This window comes from Capricornis sumatraensis, chromosome X (genome assembly GCF_032405125.1).
Source record: "Capricornis sumatraensis isolate serow.1 chromosome X, serow.2, whole genome shotgun sequence".
Taxonomy (NCBI): domain Eukaryota; kingdom Metazoa; phylum Chordata; class Mammalia; order Artiodactyla; family Bovidae; genus Capricornis; species Capricornis sumatraensis.
Genome location: NC_091092.1, coordinates 30,880,643 through 30,902,094, shown reverse-complemented (window position 1 = coordinate 30,902,094; position 21,452 = coordinate 30,880,643). Strand labels below are relative to the sequence as shown.

General features: G+C 52.2%; 4 pseudogenes; all 4 read left to right on the top strand.

The window, feature by feature from the left end:
- Positions 1 to 6,952: 6,952 nt before the first annotated feature.
- LOC138071623 (mortality factor 4-like protein 1) lies at positions 6,953 to 9,739 on the top strand (annotated as a pseudogene).
- Positions 9,740 to 14,984: 5,245 nt separating this feature from the next.
- Positions 14,985 to 17,404, top strand: LOC138071621 (mortality factor 4-like protein 1; annotated as a pseudogene).
- A 305-nt stretch (positions 17,405 to 17,709) lies between these two features.
- On the top strand, positions 17,710 to 19,412 carry LOC138071620 (mortality factor 4-like protein 1; annotated as a pseudogene).
- Positions 19,413 to 19,717: 305 nt separating this feature from the next.
- LOC138071619 (mortality factor 4-like protein 1) lies at positions 19,718 to 21,420 on the top strand (annotated as a pseudogene).
- Positions 21,421 to 21,452: the final 32 nt, after the last annotated feature.

Genomic DNA, 21,452 nt, shown 5'->3' with positions numbered 1-21,452 from the left:
TACAGGCGAGTGGCTGCCTCCAGCGAGAAGTCCCGCGCCATGCAGCAGAAAAACGTTGGGGTGAAAACGACGAAGAACCCACAGAAGACTGCAGATGGTGGCAGCTCCTCGGAGACACCGCAGCCTCCATGCCAGAGAAGGGCTCGAGTAGATCCTACGACTGAAGGCCTGAAGTCATTCCTGGGCAGAATGGACGTCAAAGTCACAAGTCCTGGAACACTCAACCGGTGGCTTGTTGATGACTAGGGCGTAAATACCTGGCCAAAACAAGCTTATTCATCATTCTGCCAAGAAGAACGTGGATTCCATTCCAGCGCGAGGGTGGTTCAGAGCTCAAAATGCATCTGACTCGTTGCATCCCCGTGGCCGGAAGCCCACCAGGACCCAATGTCCATGGGATTCTCCAGGCAAGAATCATAGAGGGGGATACCATGGCCTTCTCCAGGGGCCCTTCCTGACTCAGGGATCAAACCTGTGTCTCCCGTCGCTCCTGTGCTGAGAATGATTTTAAACAGTCTGAGTCTTGCTAGACTACGCTTGCGGTCTCGGTCATCTTCCTCCTTCTGACAAAATGTTGAGAGCCTCAACAAAATATCGGAGGTCCAGTACTACGGCTTTTAGGGCACCCTCAAATCGGGCACAACATATAGAGCTTGCGATGCCGGACGGGGCCTCTGAGCTCAGATTACAGGGGGAGAGTTGAAGGGGCTGAGGTCAAGGCTGGCTCGAAGAGGAGCAAATCTCTTTTCAACATGGTGGTAGCAGGACCCGGAGCCTAAATTTGCAGGAGGGTGACAGATGGCAGTGCTTGCGTGGGCCTTTCTTTCTTAAATGAAGTCGCTAAAAGTTGCCAAAAAGACAACCGAGTGGCCTACTGCGCACGGTACAGTGGTTGGAATAGGTTCCAGAAAGTGGGGTCCTCAAGCCCATGGCTCTCAATCTGCAGAAGCAGGGAAAACTTCAAAGAGCCACTCACGAGTGGTACGCAGAGGAGAAGGTGGAGGCGAGGGTCTACCCCTAGGAAGCAGCCTGGTGCAATGCACCAGATAAACGTTGAAGTCAAAACGAGAAAGAACTGTCAGAAGACTGGAAATTTCAGCAACCCTACTGACATATCGCAGCCTCCTCTCCAGAGAAGGGGGGTCAAGTAGAATCTAGGCTTTTTTAAAGCCAGGAAACATTCATGAGCAGAGCTGAGGTCAAACTCAGGATTCCTGGAAAACTCAAATGTTTGCTTGTTCATGACTGGGGCCTAAGTCTCTGGCCAATGCACGCTCTTTCATCTATCTGGCAAGAAGGACGTGGATTCCATTCTAGCGCGAGTGTGGTTCGTCACTTGAGTCCTGTCTCACTCGTTGCCTCCCCGATAACATAGCCCACCAAGACACTCTCCATGGGATTCTACAGGAAGAATAATGGGTGGACTCACCATGGCCTTCTCCAGGGGAACTTCGTGACACAGGGATCGAACCTGTGTCTCCTGTCGCACCTGCTCTGAAGAAGATTATTTACCGTCTCAGTCTTCAAAGACCAAGTTTATTGGCTCAGTCATTATCCTCCTTCTGACGAAATACTGAAGTCCACCACAAAATATTGCAGGTCCGGGTGTTCGGTGGGCTGCGAACGCAGGCAAATCAGGCCCAAGATGGAGAACTGGCGATGGTTGACGGCTCGTCTCACCAACAGCTGGGCTGGGCAGAGAGTTGAGGGCAGCGATCAGGGCTGGTGGGAGGAGTGAGCGGCAGTTAATCTCTTATCAACGGGGCAGCAGCAGGACCGGGAGCCGAATCTCCAGGAATGTGAGAGAGTGCTTTGATGGCATGGCCGTCTTCCATATGAAAGGAAGTGGGTTCAAGCAGCCATAAAAGAGAACAAAGTGACATGATCCACACATTGCAGTGGCTGCGATGGGTTCCAGAAAGCAGAGTCCACAAGCCCATGACTAGCAACCTGCAGAAGCAAGGAGAACTTCAAAGAGCCAGTCAGGAGTGGTATGCAGAGGGGAAGGTACAGGCGAGTGGCTGCCTCCAGCGAGAAGTCCCGCGCCATGCAGCAGAAAAACGTTGGGGTGAAAACGACGAAGAACCCACAGAAGACTGCAGATGGTGGCAGCTCCTCGGAGACACCGCAGCCTCCATGCCAGAGAAGGGCTCGAGTAGATCCTACGACTGAAGGCCTGAAGTCATTCCTGGGCAGAATGGACGTCAAAGTCACAAGTCCTGGAACACTCAACCGGTGGCTTGTTGATGACTAGGGCGTAAATACCTGGCCAAAACAAGCTTATTCATCATTCTGCCAAGAAGAACGTGGATTCCATTCCAGCGCGAGGGTGGTTCAGAGCTCAAAATGCATCTGACTCGTTGCATCCCCGTGGCCGGAAGCCCACCAGGACCCAATGTCCATGGGATTCTCCAGGCAAGAATCATAGAGGGGGATACCATGGCCTTCTCCAGGGGCCCTTCCTGACTCAGGGATCAAACCTGTGTCTCCCGTCGCTCCTGTGCTGAGAATGATTTTAAACAGTCTGAGTCTTGCTAGACTACGCTTGCGGTCTCGGTCATCTTCCTCCTTCTGACAAAATGTTGAGAGCCTCAACAAAATATCGGAGGTCCAGTACTACGGCTTTTAGGGCACCCTCAAATCGGGCACAACATATAGAGCTTGCGATGCCGGACGGGGCCTCTGAGCTCAGATTACAGGGGGAGAGTTGAAGGGGCTGAGGTCAAGGCTGGCTCGAAGAGGAGCAAATCTCTTTTCAACATGGTGGTAGCAGGACCCGGAGCCTAAATTTGCAGGAGGGTGACAGATGGCAGTGCTTGCGTGGGCCTTTCTTTCTTAAATGAAGTCGCTAAAAGTTGCCAAAAAGACAACCGAGTGGCCTACTGCGCACGGTACAGTGGTTGGAATAGGTTCCAGAAAGTGGGGTCCTCAAGCCCATGGCTCTCAATCTGCAGAAGCAGGGAAAACTTCAAAGAGCCACTCACGAGTGGTACGCAGAGGAGAAGGTGGAGGCGAGGGTCTACCCCTAGGAAGCAGCCTGGTGCAATGCACCAGATAAACGTTGAAGTCAAAACGAGAAAGAACTGTCAGAAGACTGGAAATTTCAGCAACCCTACTGACATATCGCAGCCTCCTCTCCAGAGAAGGGGGGTCAAGTAGAATCTAGGCTTTTTTAAAGCCAGGAAACATTCATGAGCAGAGCTGAGGTCAAACTCAGGATTCCTGGAAAACTCAAATGTTTGCTTGTTCATGACTGGGGCCTAAGTCTCTGGCCAATGCACGCTCTTTCATCTATCTGGCAAGAAGGACGTGGATTCCATTCTAGCGCGAGTGTGGTTCGTCACTTGAGTCCTGTCTCACTCGTTGCCTCCCCGATAACATAGCCCACCAAGACACTCTCCATGGGATTCTACAGGAAGAATAATGGGTGGACTCACCATGGCCTTCTCCAGGGGAACTTCGTGACACAGGGATCGAACCTGTGTCTCCTGTCGCACCTGCTCTGAAGAAGATTATTTACCGTCTCAGTCTTCAAAGACCAAGTTTATTGGCTCAGTCATTATCCTCCTTCTGACGAAATACTGAAGTCCACCACAAAATATTGCAGGTCCGGGTGTTCGGTGGGCTGCGAACGCAGGCAAATCAGGCCCAAGATGGAGAACTGGCGATGGTTGACGGCTCGTCTCACCAACAGCTGGGCTGGGCAGAGAGTTGAGGGCAGCGATCAGGGCTGGTGGGAGGAGTGAGCGGCAGTTAATCTCTTATCAACGGGGCAGCAGCAGGACCGGGAGCCGAATCTCCAGGAATGTGAGAGAGTGCTTTGATGGCATGGCCGTCTTCCATATGAAAGGAAGTGGGTTCAAGCAGCCATAAAAGAGAACAAAGTGACATGATCCACACATTGCAGTGGCTGCGATGGGTTCCAGAAAGCAGAGTCCACAAGCCCATGACTAGCAACCTGCAGAAGCAAGGAGAACTTCAAAGAGCCAGTCAGGAGTGGTATGCAGAGGGGAAGGTACAGGCGAGTGGCTGCCTCCAGCGAGAAGTCCCGCGCCATGCAGCAGAAAAACGTTGGGGTGAAAACGACGAAGAACCCACAGAAGACTGCAGATGGTGGCAGCTCCTCGGAGACACCGCAGCCTCCATGCCAGAGAAGGGCTCGAGTAGATCCTACGACTGAAGGCCTGAAGTCATTCCTGGGCAGAATGGACGTCAAAGTCACAAGTCCTGGAACACTCAACCGGTGGCTTGTTGATGACTAGGGCGTAAATACCTGGCCAAAACAAGCTTATTCATCATTCTGCCAAGAAGAACGTGGATTCCATTCCAGCGCGAGGGTGGTTCAGAGCTCAAAATGCATCTGACTCGTTGCATCCCCGTGGCCGGAAGCCCACCAGGACCCAATGTCCATGGGATTCTCCAGGCAAGAATCATAGAGGGGGATACCATGGCCTTCTCCAGGGGCCCTTCCTGACTCAGGGATCAAACCTGTGTCTCCCGTCGCTCCTGTGCTGAGAATGATTTTAAACAGTCTGAGTCTTGCTAGACTACGCTTGCGGTCTCGGTCATCTTCCTCCTTCTGACAAAATGTTGAGAGCCTCAACAAAATATCGGAGGTCCAGTACTACGGCTTTTAGGGCACCCTCAAATCGGGCACAACATATAGAGCTTGCGATGCCGGACGGGGCCTCTGAGCTCAGATTACAGGGGGAGAGTTGAAGGGGCTGAGGTCAAGGCTGGCTCGAAGAGGAGCAAATCTCTTTTCAACATGGTGGTAGCAGGACCCGGAGCCTAAATTTGCAGGAGGGTGACAGATGGCAGTGCTTGCGTGGGCCTTTCTTTCTTAAATGAAGTCGCTAAAAGTTGCCAAAAAGACAACCGAGTGGCCTACTGCGCACGGTACAGTGGTTGGAATAGGTTCCAGAAAGTGGGGTCCTCAAGCCCATGGCTCTCAATCTGCAGAAGCAGGGAAAACTTCAAAGAGCCACTCACGAGTGGTACGCAGAGGAGAAGGTGGAGGCGAGGGTCTACCCCTAGGAAGCAGCCTGGTGCAATGCACCAGATAAACGTTGAAGTCAAAACGAGAAAGAACTGTCAGAAGACTGGAAATTTCAGCAACCCTACTGACATATCGCAGCCTCCTCTCCAGAGAAGGGGGGTCAAGTAGAATCTAGGCTTTTTTAAAGCCAGGAAACATTCATGAGCAGAGCTGAGGTCAAACTCAGGATTCCTGGAAAACTCAAATGTTTGCTTGTTCATGACTGGGGCCTAAGTCTCTGGCCAATGCACGCTCTTTCATCTATCTGGCAAGAAGGACGTGGATTCCATTCTAGCGCGAGTGTGGTTCGTCACTTGAGTCCTGTCTCACTCGTTGCCTCCCCGATAACATAGCCCACCAAGACACTCTCCATGGGATTCTACAGGAAGAATAATGGGTGGACTCACCATGGCCTTCTCCAGGGGAACTTCGTGACACAGGGATCGAACCTGTGTCTCCTGTCGCACCTGCTCTGAAGAAGATTATTTACCGTCTCAGTCTTCAAAGACCAAGTTTATTGGCTCAGTCATTATCCTCCTTCTGACGAAATACTGAAGTCCACCACAAAATATTGCAGGTCCGGGTGTTCGGTGGGCTGCGAACGCAGGCAAATCAGGCCCAAGATGGAGAACTGGCGATGGTTGACGGCTCGTCTCACCAACAGCTGGGCTGGGCAGAGAGTTGAGGGCAGCGATCAGGGCTGGTGGGAGGAGTGAGCGGCAGTTAATCTCTTATCAACGGGGCAGCAGCAGGACCGGGAGCCGAATCTCCAGGAATGTGAGAGAGTGCTTTGATGGCATGGCCGTCTTCCATATGAAAGGAAGTGGGTTCAAGCAGCCATAAAAGAGAACAAAGTGACATGATCCACACATTGCAGTGGCTGCGATGGGTTCCAGAAAGCAGAGTCCACAAGCCCATGACTAGCAACCTGCAGAAGCAAGGAGAACTTCAAAGAGCCAGTCAGGAGTGGTATGCAGAGGGGAAGGTACAGGCGAGTGGCTGCCTCCAGCGAGAAGTCCCGCGCCATGCAGCAGAAAAACGTTGGGGTGAAAACGACGAAGAACCCACAGAAGACTGCAGATGGTGGCAGCTCCTCGGAGACACCGCAGCCTCCATGCCAGAGAAGGGCTCGAGTAGATCCTACGACTGAAGGCCTGAAGTCATTCCTGGGCAGAATGGACGTCAAAGTCACAAGTCCTGGAACACTCAACCGGTGGCTTGTTGATGACTAGGGCGTAAATACCTGGCCAAAACAAGCTTATTCATCATTCTGCCAAGAAGAACGTGGATTCCATTCCAGCGCGAGGGTGGTTCAGAGCTCAAAATGCATCTGACTCGTTGCATCCCCGTGGCCGGAAGCCCACCAGGACCCAATGTCCATGGGATTCTCCAGGCAAGAATCATAGAGGGGGATACCATGGCCTTCTCCAGGGGCCCTTCCTGACTCAGGGATCAAACCTGTGTCTCCCGTCGCTCCTGTGCTGAGAATGATTTTAAACAGTCTGAGTCTTGCTAGACTACGCTTGCGGTCTCGGTCATCTTCCTCCTTCTGACAAAATGTTGAGAGCCTCAACAAAATATCGGAGGTCCAGTACTACGGCTTTTAGGGCACCCTCAAATCGGGCACAACATATAGAGCTTGCGATGCCGGACGGGGCCTCTGAGCTCAGATTACAGGGGGAGAGTTGAAGGGGCTGAGGTCAAGGCTGGCTCGAAGAGGAGCAAATCTCTTTTCAACATGGTGGTAGCAGGACCCGGAGCCTAAATTTGCAGGAGGGTGACAGATGGCAGTGCTTGCGTGGGCCTTTCTTTCTTAAATGAAGTCGCTAAAAGTTGCCAAAAAGACAACCGAGTGGCCTACTGCGCACGGTACAGTGGTTGGAATAGGTTCCAGAAAGTGGGGTCCTCAAGCCCATGGCTCTCAATCTGCAGAAGCAGGGAAAACTTCAAAGAGCCACTCACGAGTGGTACGCAGAGGAGAAGGTGGAGGCGAGGGTCTACCCCTAGGAAGCAGCCTGGTGCAATGCACCAGATAAACGTTGAAGTCAAAACGAGAAAGAACTGTCAGAAGACTGGAAATTTCAGCAACCCTACTGACATATCGCAGCCTCCTCTCCAGAGAAGGGGGGTCAAGTAGAATCTAGGCTTTTTTAAAGCCAGGAAACATTCATGAGCAGAGCTGAGGTCAAACTCAGGATTCCTGGAAAACTCAAATGTTTGCTTGTTCATGACTGGGGCCTAAGTCTCTGGCCAATGCACGCTCTTTCATCTATCTGGCAAGAAGGACGTGGATTCCATTCTAGCGCGAGTGTGGTTCGTCACTTGAGTCCTGTCTCACTCGTTGCCTCCCCGATAACATAGCCCACCAAGACACTCTCCATGGGATTCTACAGGAAGAATAATGGGTGGACTCACCATGGCCTTCTCCAGGGGAACTTCGTGACACAGGGATCGAACCTGTGTCTCCTGTCGCACCTGCTCTGAAGAAGATTATTTACCGTCTCAGTCTTCAAAGACCAAGTTTATTGGCTCAGTCATTATCCTCCTTCTGACGAAATACTGAAGTCCACCACAAAATATTGCAGGTCCGGGTGTTCGGTGGGCTGCGAACGCAGGCAAATCAGGCCCAAGATGGAGAACTGGCGATGGTTGACGGCTCGTCTCACCAACAGCTGGGCTGGGCAGAGAGTTGAGGGCAGCGATCAGGGCTGGTGGGAGGAGTGAGCGGCAGTTAATCTCTTATCAACGGGGCAGCAGCAGGACCGGGAGCCGAATCTCCAGGAATGTGAGAGAGTGCTTTGATGGCATGGCCGTCTTCCATATGAAAGGAAGTGGGTTCAAGCAGCCATAAAAGAGAACAAAGTGACATGATCCACACATTGCAGTGGCTGCGATGGGTTCCAGAAAGCAGAGTCCACAAGCCCATGACTAGCAACCTGCAGAAGCAAGGAGAACTTCAAAGAGCCAGTCAGGAGTGGTATGCAGAGGGGAAGGTACAGGCGAGTGGCTGCCTCCAGCGAGAAGTCCCGCGCCATGCAGCAGAAAAACGTTGGGGTGAAAACGACGAAGAACCCACAGAAGACTGGAGATGGTGGCAGCTCCTCGGAGACACCGCAGCCTCCATGCCAGAGAAGGGCTCGAGTAGATCCTACGACTGAAGGCCTGAAGTCATTCCTGGGCAGAATGGACGTCAAAGTCACAAGTCCTGGAACACTCAACCGGTGGCTTGTTGATGACTAGGGCGTAAATACCTGGCCAAAACAAGCTTATTCATCATTCTGCCAAGAAGAACGTGGATTCCATTCCAGCGCGAGGGTGGTTCAGAGCTCAAAATGCATCTGACTCGTTGCATCCCCGTGGCCGGAAGCCCACCAGGACCCAATGTCCATGGGATTCTCCAGGCAAGAATCATAGAGGGGGATACCATGGCCTTCTCCAGGGGACCTTCCTGACTCAGGGATCAAACCTGTGTCTCCCGTCGCTCCTGTGCTGAGAATGATTTTAAACAGTCTGAGTCTTGCTAGACTACGCTTGCGGTCTCGGTCATCTTCCTCCTTCTGACAAAATGTTGAGAGCCTCAACAAAATATCGGAGGTCCAGTACTACGGCTTTTAGGGCACCCTCAAATCGGGCACAACATATAGAGCTTGCGATGCCGGACGGGGCCTCTGAGCTCAGATTACAGGGGGAGAGTTGAAGGGGCTGAGGTCAAGGCTGGCTCGAAGAGGAGCAAATCTCTTTTCAACATGGTGGTAGCAGGACCCGGAGCCTAAATTTGCAGGAGGGTGACAGATGGCAGTGCTTGTGTGGGCCTTTCTTTCTTAAATGAAGTCGCTAAAAGTTGCCAAAAAGACAACCGAGTGGCCTACTGCGCACGGTACAGTGGTTGGAATAGGTTCCAGAAAGTGGGGTCCTCAAGCCCATGGCTCTCAATCTGCAGAAGCAGGGAAAACTTCAAAGAGCCACTCACGAGTGGTACGCAGAGGAGAAGGTGGAGGCGAGGGTCTACCCCTAGGAAGCAGCCTGGTGCAATGCACCAGATAAACGTTGAAGTCAAAACGAGAAAGAACTGTCAGAAGACTGGAAATTTCAGCAACCCTACTGACATATCGCAGCCTCCTCTCCAGAGAAGGGGGGTCAAGTAGAATCTAGGCTTTTTTAAAGCCAGGAAACATTCATGAGCAGAGCTGAGGTCAAACTCAGGATTCCTGGAAAACTCAAATGTTTGCTTGTTCATGACTGGGGCCTAAGTCTCTGGCCAATGCACGCTCTTTCATCTATCTGGCAAGAAGGACGTGGATTCCATTCTAGCGCGAGTGTGGTTCGTCACTTGAGTCCTGTCTCACTCGTTGCCTCCCCGATAACATAGCCCACCAAGACACTCTCCATGGGATTCTACAGGAAGAATAATGGGTGGACTCACCATGGCCTTCTCCAGGGGAACTTCGTGACACAGGGATCGAACCTGTGTCTCCTGTCGCACCTGCTCTGAAGAAGATTATTTACCGTCTCAGTCTTCAAAGACCAAGTTTATTGGCTCAGTCATTATCCTCCTTCTGACGAAATACTGAAGTCCACCACAAAATATTGCAGGTCCGGGTGTTCGGTGGGCTGCGAACGCAGGCAAATCAGGCCCAAGATGGAGAACTGGCGATGGTTGACGGCTCGTCTCACCAACAGCTGGGCTGGGCAGAGAGTTGAGGGCAGCGATCAGGGCTGGTGGGAGGAGTGAGCGGCAGTTAATCTCTTATCAACGGGGCAGCAGCAGGACCGGGAGCCGAATCTCCAGGAATGTGAGAGAGTGCTTTGATGGCATGGCCGTCTTCCATATGAAAGGAAGTGGGTTCAAGCAGCCATAAAAGAGAACAAAGTGACATGATCCACACATTGCAGTGGCTGCGATGGGTTCCAGAAAGCAGAGTCCACAAGCCCATGACTAGCAACCTGCAGAAGCAAGGAGAACTTCAAAGAGCCAGTCAGGAGTGGTATGCAGAGGGGAAGGTACAGGCGAGTGGCTGCCTCCAGCGAGAAGTCCCGCGCCATGCAGCAGAAAAACGTTGGGGTGAAAACGACGAAGAACCCACAGAAGACTGCAGATGGTGGCAGCTCCTCGGAGACACCGCAGCCTCCATGCCAGAGAAGGGCTCGAGTAGATCCTACGACTGAAGGCCTGAAGTCATTCCTGGGCAGAATGGACGTCAAAGTCACAAGTCCTGGAACACTCAACCGGTGGCTTGTTGATGACTAGGGCGTAAATACCTGGCCAAAACAAGCTTATTCATCATTCTGCCAAGAAGAACGTGGATTCCATTCCAGCGCGAGGGTGGTTCAGAGCTCAAAATGCATCTGACTCGTTGCATCCCCGTGGCCGGAAGCCCACCAGGACCCAATGTCCATGGGATTCTCCAGGCAAGAATCATAGAGGGGGATACCATGGCCTTCTCCAGGGGCCCTTCCTGACTCAGGGATCAAACCTGTGTCTCCCGTCGCTCCTGTGCTGAGAATGATTTTAAACAGTCTGAGTCTTGCTAGACTACGCTTGCGGTCTCGGTCATCTTCCTCCTTCTGACAAAATGTTGAGAGCCTCAACAAAATATCGGAGGTCCAGTACTACGGCTTTTAGGGCACCCTCAAATCGGGCACAACATATAGAGCTTGCGATGCCGGACGGGGCCTCTGAGCTCAGATTACAGGGGGAGAGTTGAAGGGGCTGAGGTCAAGGCTGGCTCGAAGAGGAGCAAATCTCTTTTCAACATGGTGGTAGCAGGACCCGGAGCCTAAATTTGCAGGAGGGTGACAGATGGCAGTGCTTGCGTGGGCCTTTCTTTCTTAAATGAAGTCGCTAAAAGTTGCCAAAAAGACAACCGAGTGGCCTACTGCGCACGGTACAGTGGTTGGAATAGGTTCCAGAAAGTGGGGTCCTCAAGCCCATGGCTCTCAATCTGCAGAAGCAGGGAAAACTTCAAAGAGCCACTCACGAGTGGTACGCAGAGGAGAAGGTGGAGGCGAGGGTCTACCCCTAGGAAGCAGCCTGGTGCAATGCACCAGATAAACGTTGAAGTCAAAACGAGAAAGAACTGTCAGAAGACTGGAAATTTCAGCAACCCTACTGACATATCGCAGCCTCCTCTCCAGAGAAGGGGGGTCAAGTAGAATCTAGGCTTTTTTAAAGCCAGGAAACATTCATGAGCAGAGCTGAGGTCAAACTCAGGATTCCTGGAAAACTCAAATGTTTGCTTGTTCATGACTGGGGCCTAAGTCTCTGGCCAATGCACGCTCTTTCATCTATCTGGCAAGAAGGACGTGGATTCCATTCTAGCGCGAGTGTGGTTCGTCACTTGAGTCCTGTCTCACTCGTTGCCTCCCCGATAACATAGCCCACCAAGACACTCTCCATGGGATTCTACAGGAAGAATAATGGGTGGACTCACCATGGCCTTCTCCAGGGGAACTTCGTGACACAGGGATCGAACCTGTGTCTCCTGTCGCACCTGCTCTGAAGAAGATTATTTACCGTCTCAGTCTTCAAAGACCAAGTTTATTGGCTCAGTCATTATCCTCCTTCTGACGAAATACTGAAGTCCACCACAAAATATTGCAGGTCCGGGTGTTCGGTGGGCTGCGAACGCAGGCAAATCAGGCCCAAGATGGAGAACTGGCGATGGTTGACGGCTCGTCTCACCAACAGCTGGGCTGGGCAGAGAGTTGAGGGCAGCGATCAGGGCTGGTGGGAGGAGTGAGCGGCAGTTAATCTCTTATCAACGGGGCAGCAGCAGGACCGGGAGCCGAATCTCCAGGAATGTGAGAGAGTGCTTTGATGGCATGGCCGTCTTCCATATGAAAGGAAGTGGGTTCAAGCAGCCATAAAAGAGAACAAAGTGACATGATCCACACATTGCAGTGGCTGCGATGGGTTCCAGAAAGCAGAGTCCACAAGCCCATGACTAGCAACCTGCAGAAGCAAGGAGAACTTCAAAGAGCCAGTCAGGAGTGGTATGCAGAGGGGAAGGTACAGGCGAGTGGCTGCCTCCAGCGAGAAGTCCCGCGCCATGCAGCAGAAAAACGTTGGGGTGAAAACGACGAAGAACCCACAGAAGACTGCAGATGGTGGCAGCTCCTCGGAGACACCGCAGCCTCCATGCCAGAGAAGGGCTCGAGTAGATCCTACGACTGAAGGCCTGAAGTCATTCCTGGGCAGAATGGACGTCAAAGTCACAAGTCCTGGAACACTCAACCGGTGGCTTGTTGATGACTAGGGCGTAAATACCTGGCCAAAACAAGCTTATTCATCATTCTGCCAAGAAGAACGTGGATTCCATTCCAGCGCGAGGGTGGTTCAGAGCTCAAAATGCATCTGACTCGTTGCATCCCCGTGGCCGGAAGCCCACCAGGACCCAATGTCCATGGGATTCTCCAGGCAAGAATCATAGAGGGGGATACCATGGCCTTCTCCAGGGGCCCTTCCTGACTCAGGGATCAAACCTGTGTCTCCCGTCGCTCCTGTGCTGAGAATGATTTTAAACAGTCTGAGTCTTGCTAGACTACGCTTGCGGTCTCGGTCATCTTCCTCCTTCTGACAAAATGTTGAGAGCCTCAACAAAATATCGGAGGTCCAGTACTACGGCTTTTAGGGCACCCTCAAATCGGGCACAACATATAGAGCTTGCGATGCCGGACGGGGCCTCTGAGCTCAGATTACAGGGGGAGAGTTGAAGGGGCTGAGGTCAAGGCTGGCTCGAAGAGGAGCAAATCTCTTTTCAACATGGTGGTAGCAGGACCCGGAGCCTAAATTTGCAGGAGGGTGACAGATGGCAGTGCTTGCGTGGGCCTTTCTTTCTTAAATGAAGTCGCTAAAAGTTGCCAAAAAGACAACCGAGTGGCCTACTGCGCACGGTACAGTGGTTGGAATAGGTTCCAGAAAGTGGGGTCCTCAAGCCCATGGCTCTCAATCTGCAGAAGCAGGGAAAACTTCAAAGAGCCACTCACGAGTGGTACGCAGAGGAGAAGGTGGAGGCGAGGGTCTACCCCTAGGAAGCAGCCTGGTGCAATGCACCAGATAAACGTTGAAGTCAAAACGAGAAAGAACTGTCAGAAGACTGGAAATTTCAGCAACCCTACTGACATATCGCAGCCTCCTCTCCAGAGAAGGGGGGTCAAGTAGAATCTAGGCTTTTTTAAAGCCAGGAAACATTCATGAGCAGAGCTGAGGTCAAACTCAGGATTCCTGGAAAACTCAAATGTTTGCTTGTTCATGACTGGGGCCTAAGTCTCTGGCCAATGCACGCTCTTTCATCTATCTGGCAAGAAGGACGTGGATTCCATTCTAGCGCGAGTGTGGTTCGTCACTTGAGTCCTGTCTCACTCGTTGCCTCCCCGATAACATAGCCCACCAAGACACTCTCCATGGGATTCTACAGGAAGAATAATGGGTGGACTCACCATGGCCTTCTCCAGGGGAACTTCGTGACACAGGGATCGAACCTGTGTCTCCTGTCGCACCTGCTCTGAAGAAGATTATTTACCGTCTCAGTCTTCAAAGACCAAGTTTATTGGCTCAGTCATTATCCTCCTTCTGACGAAATACTGAAGTCCACCACAAAATATTGCAGGTCCGGGTGTTCGGTGGGCTGCGAACGCAGGCAAATCAGGCCCAAGATGGAGAACTGGCGATGGTTGACGGCTCGTCTCACCAACAGCTGGGCTGGGCAGAGAGTTGAGGGCAGCGATCAGGGCTGGTGGGAGGAGTGAGCGGCAGTTAATCTCTTATCAACGGGGCAGCAGCAGGACCGGGAGCCGAATCTCCAGGAATGTGAGAGAGTGCTTTGATGGCATGGCCGTCTTCCATATGAAAGGAAGTGGGTTCAAGCAGCCATAAAAGAGAACAAAGTGACATGATCCACACATTGCAGTGGCTGCGATGGGTTCCAGAAAGCAGAGTCCACAAGCCCATGACTAGCAACCTGCAGAAGCAAGGAGAACTTCAAAGAGCCAGTCAGGAGTGGTATGCAGAGGGGAAGGTACAGGCGAGTGGCTGCCTCCAGCGAGAAGTCCCGCGCCATGCAGCAGAAAAACGTTGGGGTGAAAACGACGAAGAACCCACAGAAGACTGCAGATGGTGGCAGCTCCTCGGAGACACCGCAGCCTCCATGCCAGAGAAGGGCTCGAGTAGATCCTACGACTGAAGGCCTGAAGTCATTCCTGGGCAGAATGGACGTCAAAGTCACAAGTCCTGGAACACTCAACCGGTGGCTTGTTGATGACTAGGGCGTAAATACCTGGCCAAAACAAGCTTATTCATCATTCTGCCAAGAAGAACGTGGATTCCATTCCAGCGCGAGGGTGGTTCAGAGCTCAAAATGCATCTGACTCGTTGCATCCCCGTGGCCGGAAGCCCACCAGGACCCAATGTCCATGGGATTCTCCAGGCAAGAATCATAGAGGGGGATACCATGGCCTTCTCCAGGGGACCTTCCTGACTCAGGGATCAAACCTGTGTCTCCCGTCGCTCCTGTGCTGAGAATGATTTTAAACAGTCTGAGTCTTGCTAGACTACGCTTGCGGTCTCGGTCATCTTCCTCCTTCTGACAAAATGTTGAGAGCCTCAACAAAATATCGGAGGTCCAGTACTACGGCTTTTAGGGCACCCTCAAATCGGGCACAACATATAGAGCTTGCGATGCCGGACGGGGCCTCTGAGCTCAGATTACAGGGGGAGAGTTGAAGGGGCTGAGGTCAAGGCTGGCTCGAAGAGGAGCAAATCTCTTTTCAACATGGTGGTAGCAGGACCCGGAGCCTAAATTTGCAGGAGGGTGACAGATGGCAGTGCTTGCGTGGGCCTTTCTTTCTTAAATGAAGTCGCTAAAAGTTGCCAAAAAGACAACCGAGTGGCCTACTGCGCACGGTACAGTGGTTGGAATAGGTTCCAGAAAGTGGGGTCCTCAAGCCCATGGCTCTCAATCTGCAGAAGCAGGGAAAACTTCAAAGAGCCACTCACGAGTGGTACGCAGAGGAGAAGGTGGAGGCGAGGGTCTACCCCTAGGAAGCAGCCTGGTGCAATGCACCAGATAAACGTTGAAGTCAAAACGAGAAAGAACTGTCAGAAGACTGGAAATTTCAGCAACCCTACTGACATATCGCAGCCTCCTCTCCAGAGAAGGGGGGTCAAGTAGAATCTAGGCTTTTTTAAAGCCAGGAAACATTCATGAGCAGAGCTGAGGTCAAACTCAGGATTCCTGGAAAACTCAAATGTTTGCTTGTTCATGACTGGGGCCTAAGTCTCTGGCCAATGCACGCTCTTTCATCTATCTGGCAAGAAGGACGTGGATTCCATTCTAGCGCGAGTGTGGTTCGTCACTTGAGTCCTGTCTCACTCGTTGCCTCCCCGATAACATAGCCCACCAAGACACTCTCCATGGGATTCTACAGGAAGAATAATGGGTGGACTCACCATGGCCTTCTCCAGGGGAACTTCGTGACACAGGGATCGAACCTGTGTCTCCTGTCGCACCTGCTCTGAAGAAGATTATTTACCGTCTCAGTCTTCAAAGACCAAGTTTATTGGCTCAGTCATTATCCTCCTTCTGACGAAATACTGAAGTCCACCACAAAATATTGCAGGTCCGGGTGTTCGGTGGGCTGCGAACGCAGGCAAATCAGGCCCAAGATGGAGAACTGGCGATGGTTGACGGCTCGTCTCACCAACAGCTGGGCTGGGCAGAGAGTTGAGGGCAGCGATCAGGGCTGGTGGGAGGAGTGAGCGGCAGTTAATCTCTTATCAACGGGGCAGCAGCAGGACCGGGAGCCGAATCTCCAGGAATGTGAGAGAGTGCTTTGATGGCATGGCCGTCTTCCATATGAAAGGAAGTGGGTTCAAGCAGCCATAAAAGAGAACAAAGTGACATGATCCACACATTGCAGTGGCTGCGATGGGTTCCAGAAAGCAGAGTCCACAAGCCCATGACTAGCAACCTGCAGAAGCAAGGAGAACTTCAAAGAGCCAGTCAGGAGTGGTATGCAGAGGGGAAGGTACAGGCGAGTGGCTGCCTCCAGCGAGAAGTCCCGCGCCATGCAGCAGAAAAACGTTGGGGTGAAAACGACGAAGAACCCACAGAAGACTGCAGATGGTGGCAGCTCCTCGGAGACACCGCAGCCTCCATGCCAGAGAAGGGCTCGAGTAGATCCTACGACTGAAGGCCTGAAGTCATTCCTGGGCAGAATGGACGTCAAAGTCACAAGTCCTGGAACACTCAACCGGTGGCTTGTTGATGACTAGGGCGTAAATACCTGGCCAAAACAAGCTTATTCATCATTCTGCCAAGAAGAACGTGGATTCCATTCCAGCGCGAGGGTGGTTCAGAGCTCAAAATGCATCTGACTCGTTGCATCCCCGTGGCCGGAAGCCCACCAGGACCCAATGTCCATGGGATTCTCCAGGCAAGAATCATAGAGGGGGATACCATGGCCTTCTCCAGGGGACCTTCCTGACTCAGGGATCAAACCTGTGTCTCCCGTCGCTCCTGTGCTGAGAATGATTTTAAACAGTCTGAGTCTTGCTAGACTACGCTTGCGGTCTCGGTCATCTTCCTCCTTCTGACAAAATGTTGAGAGCCTCAACAAAATATCGGAGGTCCAGTACTACGGCTTTTAGGGCACCCTCAAATCGGGCACAACATATAGAGCTTGCGATGCCGGACGGGGCCTCTGAGCTCAGATTACAGGGGGAGAGTTGAAGGGGCTGAGGTCAAGGCTGGCTCGAAGAGGAGCAAATCTCTTTTCAACATGGTGGTAGCAGGACCCGGAGCCTAAATTTGCAGGAGGGTGACAGATGGCAGTGCTTGCGTGGGCCTTTCTTTCTTAAATGAAGTCGCTAAAAGTTGCCAAAAAGACAACCGAGTGGCCTACTGCGCACGGTACAGTGGTTGGAATAGGTTCCAGAAAGTGGGGTCCTCAAGCCCATGGCTCTCAATCTGCAGAAGCAGGGAAAACTTCAAAGAGCCACTCACGAGTGGTACGCAGAGGAGAAGGTGGAGGCGAGGGTCTACCCCTAGGAAGCAGCCTGGTGCAATGCACCAGATAAACGTTGAAGTCAAAACGAGAAAGAACTGTCAGAAGACTGGAAATTTCAGCAACCCTACTGACATATCGCAGCCTCCTCTCCAGAGAAGGGGGGTCAAGTAGAATCTAGGCTTTTTTAAAGCCAGGAAACATTCATGAGCAGAGCTGAGGTCAAACTCAGGATTCCTGGAAAACTCAAATGTTTGCTTGTTCATGACTGGGGCCTAAGTCTCTGGCCAATGCACGCTCTTTCATCTATCTGGCAAGAAGGACGTGGATTCCATTCTAGCGCGAGTGTGGTTCGTCACTTGAGTCCTGTCTCACTCGTTGCCTCCCCGATAACATAGCCCACCAAGACACTCTCCATGGGATTCTACAGGAAGAATAATGGGTGGACTCACCATGGCCTTCTCCAGGGGAACTTCGTGACACAGGGATCGAACCTGTGTCTCCTGTCGCACCTGCTCTGAAGAAGATTATTTACCGTCTCAGTCTTCAAAGACCAAGTTTATTGGCTCAGTCATTATCCTCCTTCTGACGAAATACTGAAGTCCACCACAAAATATTGCAGGTCCGGGTGTTCGGTGGGCTGCGAACGCAGGCAAATCAGGCCCAAGATGGAGAACTGGCGATGGTTGACGGCTCGTCTCACCAACAGCTGGGCTGGGCAGAGAGTTGAGGGCAGCGATCAGGGCTGGTGGGAGGAGTGAGCGGCAGTTAATCTCTTATCAACGGGGCAGCAGCAGGACCGGGAGCCGAATCTCCAGGAATGTGAGAGAGTGCTTTGATGGCATGGCCGTCTTCCATATGAAAGGAAGTGGGTTCAAGCAGCCATAAAAGAGAACAAAGTGACATGATCCACACATTGCAGTGGCTGCGATGGGTTCCAGAAAGCAGAGTCCACAAGCCCATGACTAGCAACCTGCAGAAGCAAGGAGAACTTCAAAGAGCCAGTCAGGAGTGGTATGCAGAGGGGAAGGTACAGGCGAGTGGCTGCCTCCAGCGAGAAGTCCCGCGCCATGCAGCAGAAAAACGTTGGGGTGAAAACGACGAAGAACCCACAGAAGACTGCAGATGGTGGCAGCTCCTCGGAGACACCGCAGCCTCCATGCCAGAGAAGGGCTCGAGTAGATCCTACGACTGAAGGCCTGAAGTCATTCCTGGGCAGAATGGACGTCAAAGTCACAAGTCCTGGAACACTCAACCGGTGGCTTGTTGATGACTAGGGCGTAAATACCTGGCCAAAACAAGCTTATTCATCATTCTGCCAAGAAGAACGTGGATTCCATTCCAGCGCGAGGGTGGTTCAGAGCTCAAAATGCATCTGACTCGTTGCATCCCCGTGGCCGGAAGCCCACCAGGACCCAATGTCCATGGGATTCTCCAGGCAAGAATCATAGAGGGGGATACCATGGCCTTCTCCAGGGGACCTTCCTGACTCAGGGATCAAACCTGTGTCTCCCGTCGCTCCTGTGCTGAGAATGATTTTAAACAGTCTGAGTCTTGCTAGACTACGCTTGCGGTCTCGGTCATCTTCCTCCTTCTGACAAAATGTTGAGAGCCTCAACAAAATATCGGAGGTCCAGTACTACGGCTTTTAGGGCACCCTCAAATCGGGCACAACATATAGAGCTTGCGATGCCGGACGGGGCCTCTGAGCTCAGATTACAGGGGGAGAGTTGAAGGGGCTGAGGTCAAGGCTGGCTCGAAGAGGAGCAAATCTCTTTTCAACATGGTGGTAGCAGGACCCGGAGCCTAAATTTGCAGGAGGGTGACAGATGGCAGTGCTTGCGTGGGCCTTTCTTTCTTAAATGAAGTCGCTAAAAGTTGCCAAAAAGACAACCGAGTGGCCTACTGCGCACGGTACAGTGGTTGGAATAGGTTCCAGAAAGTGGGGTCCTCAAGCCCATGGCTCTCAATCTGCAGAAGCAGGGAAAACTTCAAAGAGCCACTCACGAGTGGTACGCAGAGGAGAAGGTGGAGGCGAGGGTCTACCCCTAGGAAGCAGCCTGGTGCAATGCACCAGATAAACGTTGAAGTCAAAACGAGAAAGAACTGTCAGAAGACTGGAAATTTCAGCAACCCTACTGACATATCGCAGCCTCCTCTCCAGAGAAGGGGGGTCAAGTAGAATCTAGGCTTTTTTAAAGCCAGGAAACATTCATGAGCAGAGCTGAGGTCAAACTCAGGATTCCTGGAAAACTCAAATGTTTGCTTGTTCATGACTGGGGCCTAAGTCTCTGGCCAATGCACGCTCTTTCATCTATCTGGCAAGAAGGACGTGGATTCCATTCTAGCGCGAGTGTGGTTCGTCACTTGAGTCCTGTCTCACTCGTTGCCTCCCCGATAACATAGCCCACCAAGACACTCTCCATGGGATTCTACAGGAAGAATAATGGGTGGACTCACCATGGCCTTCTCCAGGGGAACTTCGTGACACAGGGATCGAACCTGTGTCTCCTGTCGCACCTGCTCTGAAGAAGATTATTTACCGTCTCAGTCTTCAAAGACCAAGTTTATTGGCTCAGTCATTATCCTCCTTCTGACGAAATACTGAAGTCCACCACAAAATATTGCAGGTCCGGGTGTTCGGTGGGCTGCGAACGCAGGCAAATCAGGCCCAAGATGGAGAACTGGCGATGGTTGACGGCTCGTCTCACCAACAGCTGGGCTGGGCAGAGAGTTGAGGGCAGCGATCAGGGCTGGTGGGAGGAGTGAGCGGCAGTTAATCTCTTATCAACGGGGCAGCAGCAGGACCGGGAGCCGAATCTCCAGGAATGTGAGAGAGTGCTTTGATGGCATGGCCGTCTTCCATATGAAAGGAAGTGGGTTCAAGCAGCCATAAAAGAGAACAAAGTGACATGATCCACACATTGCAGTGGCTGCGATGGGTTCCAGAAAGCAGAGTCCACAAGCCCATGACTAGCAACCTGCAGAAGCAAGGAGAACTTCAAAGAGCCAGTCAGGAGTGGTATGCAGAGGGGAAGGTACAGGCGAGTGGCTGCCTCCAGCGAGAAGTCCCGCGCCATGCAGCAGAAAAACGTTGGGGTGAAAACGACGAAGAACCCACAGAAGACTGGAGATGGTGGCAGCTCCTCGGAGACACCGCAGCCTCCATGCCAGAGAAGGGCTCGAGTAGATCCTACGACTGAAGGCCTGAAGTCATTCCTGGGCAGAATGGACGTCAAAGTCACAAGTCCTGGAACACTCAACCGGTGGCTTGTTGATGACTAGGGCGTAAATACCTGGCCAAAACAAGCTTATTCATCATTCTGCCAAGAAGAACGTGGATTCCATTCCAGCGCGAGGGTGGTTCAGAGCTCAAAATGCATCTGACTCGTTGCATCCCCGTGGCCGGAAGCCCACCAGGACCCAATGTCCATGGGATTCTCCAGGCAAGAATCATAGAGGGGGATACCATGGCCTTCTCCAGGGGACCTTCCTGACTCAGGGATCAAACCTGTGTCTCCCGTCGCTCCTGTGCTGAGAATGATTTTAAACAGTCTGAGTCTTGCTAGACTACGCTTGCGGTCTCGGTCATCTTCCTCCTTCTGACAAAATGTTGAGAGCCTCAACAAAATATCGGAGGTCCAGTACTACGGCTTTTAGGGCACCCTCAAATCGGGCACAACATATAGAGCTTGCGATGCCGGACGGGGCCTCTGAGCTCAGATTACAGGGGGAGAGTTGAAGGGGCTGAGGTCAAGGCTGGCTCGAAGAGGAGCAAATCTCTTTTCAACATGGTGGTAGCAGGACCCGGAGCCTAAATTTGCAGGAGGGTGACAGATGGCAGTGCTTGCGTGGGCCTTTCTTTCTTAAATGAAGTCGCTAAAAGTTGCCAAAAAGACAACCGAGTGGCCTACTGCGCACGGTACAGTGGTTGGAATAGGTTCCAGAAAGTGGGGTCCTCAAGCCCATGGCTCTCAATCTGCAGAAGCAGGGAAAACTTCAAAGAGCCACTCACGAGTGGTACGCAGAGGAGAAGGTGGAGGCGAGGGTCTACCCCTAGGAAGCAGCCTGGTGCAATGCACCAGATAAACGTTGAAGTCAAAACGAGAAAGAACTGTCAGAAGACTGGAAATTTCAGCAACCCTACTGACATATCGCAGCCTCCTCTCCAGAGAAGGGGGGTCAAGTAGAATCTAGGCTTTTTTAAAGCCAGGAAACATTCATGAGCAGAGCTGAGGTCAAACTCAGGATTCCTGGAAAACTCAAATGTTTGCTTGTTCATGACTGGGGCCTAAGTCTCTGGCCAATGCACGCTCTTTCATCTATCTGGCAAGAAGGACGTGGATTCCATTCTAGCGCGAGTGTGGTTCGTCACTTGAGTCCTGTCTCACTCGTTGCCTCCCCGATAACA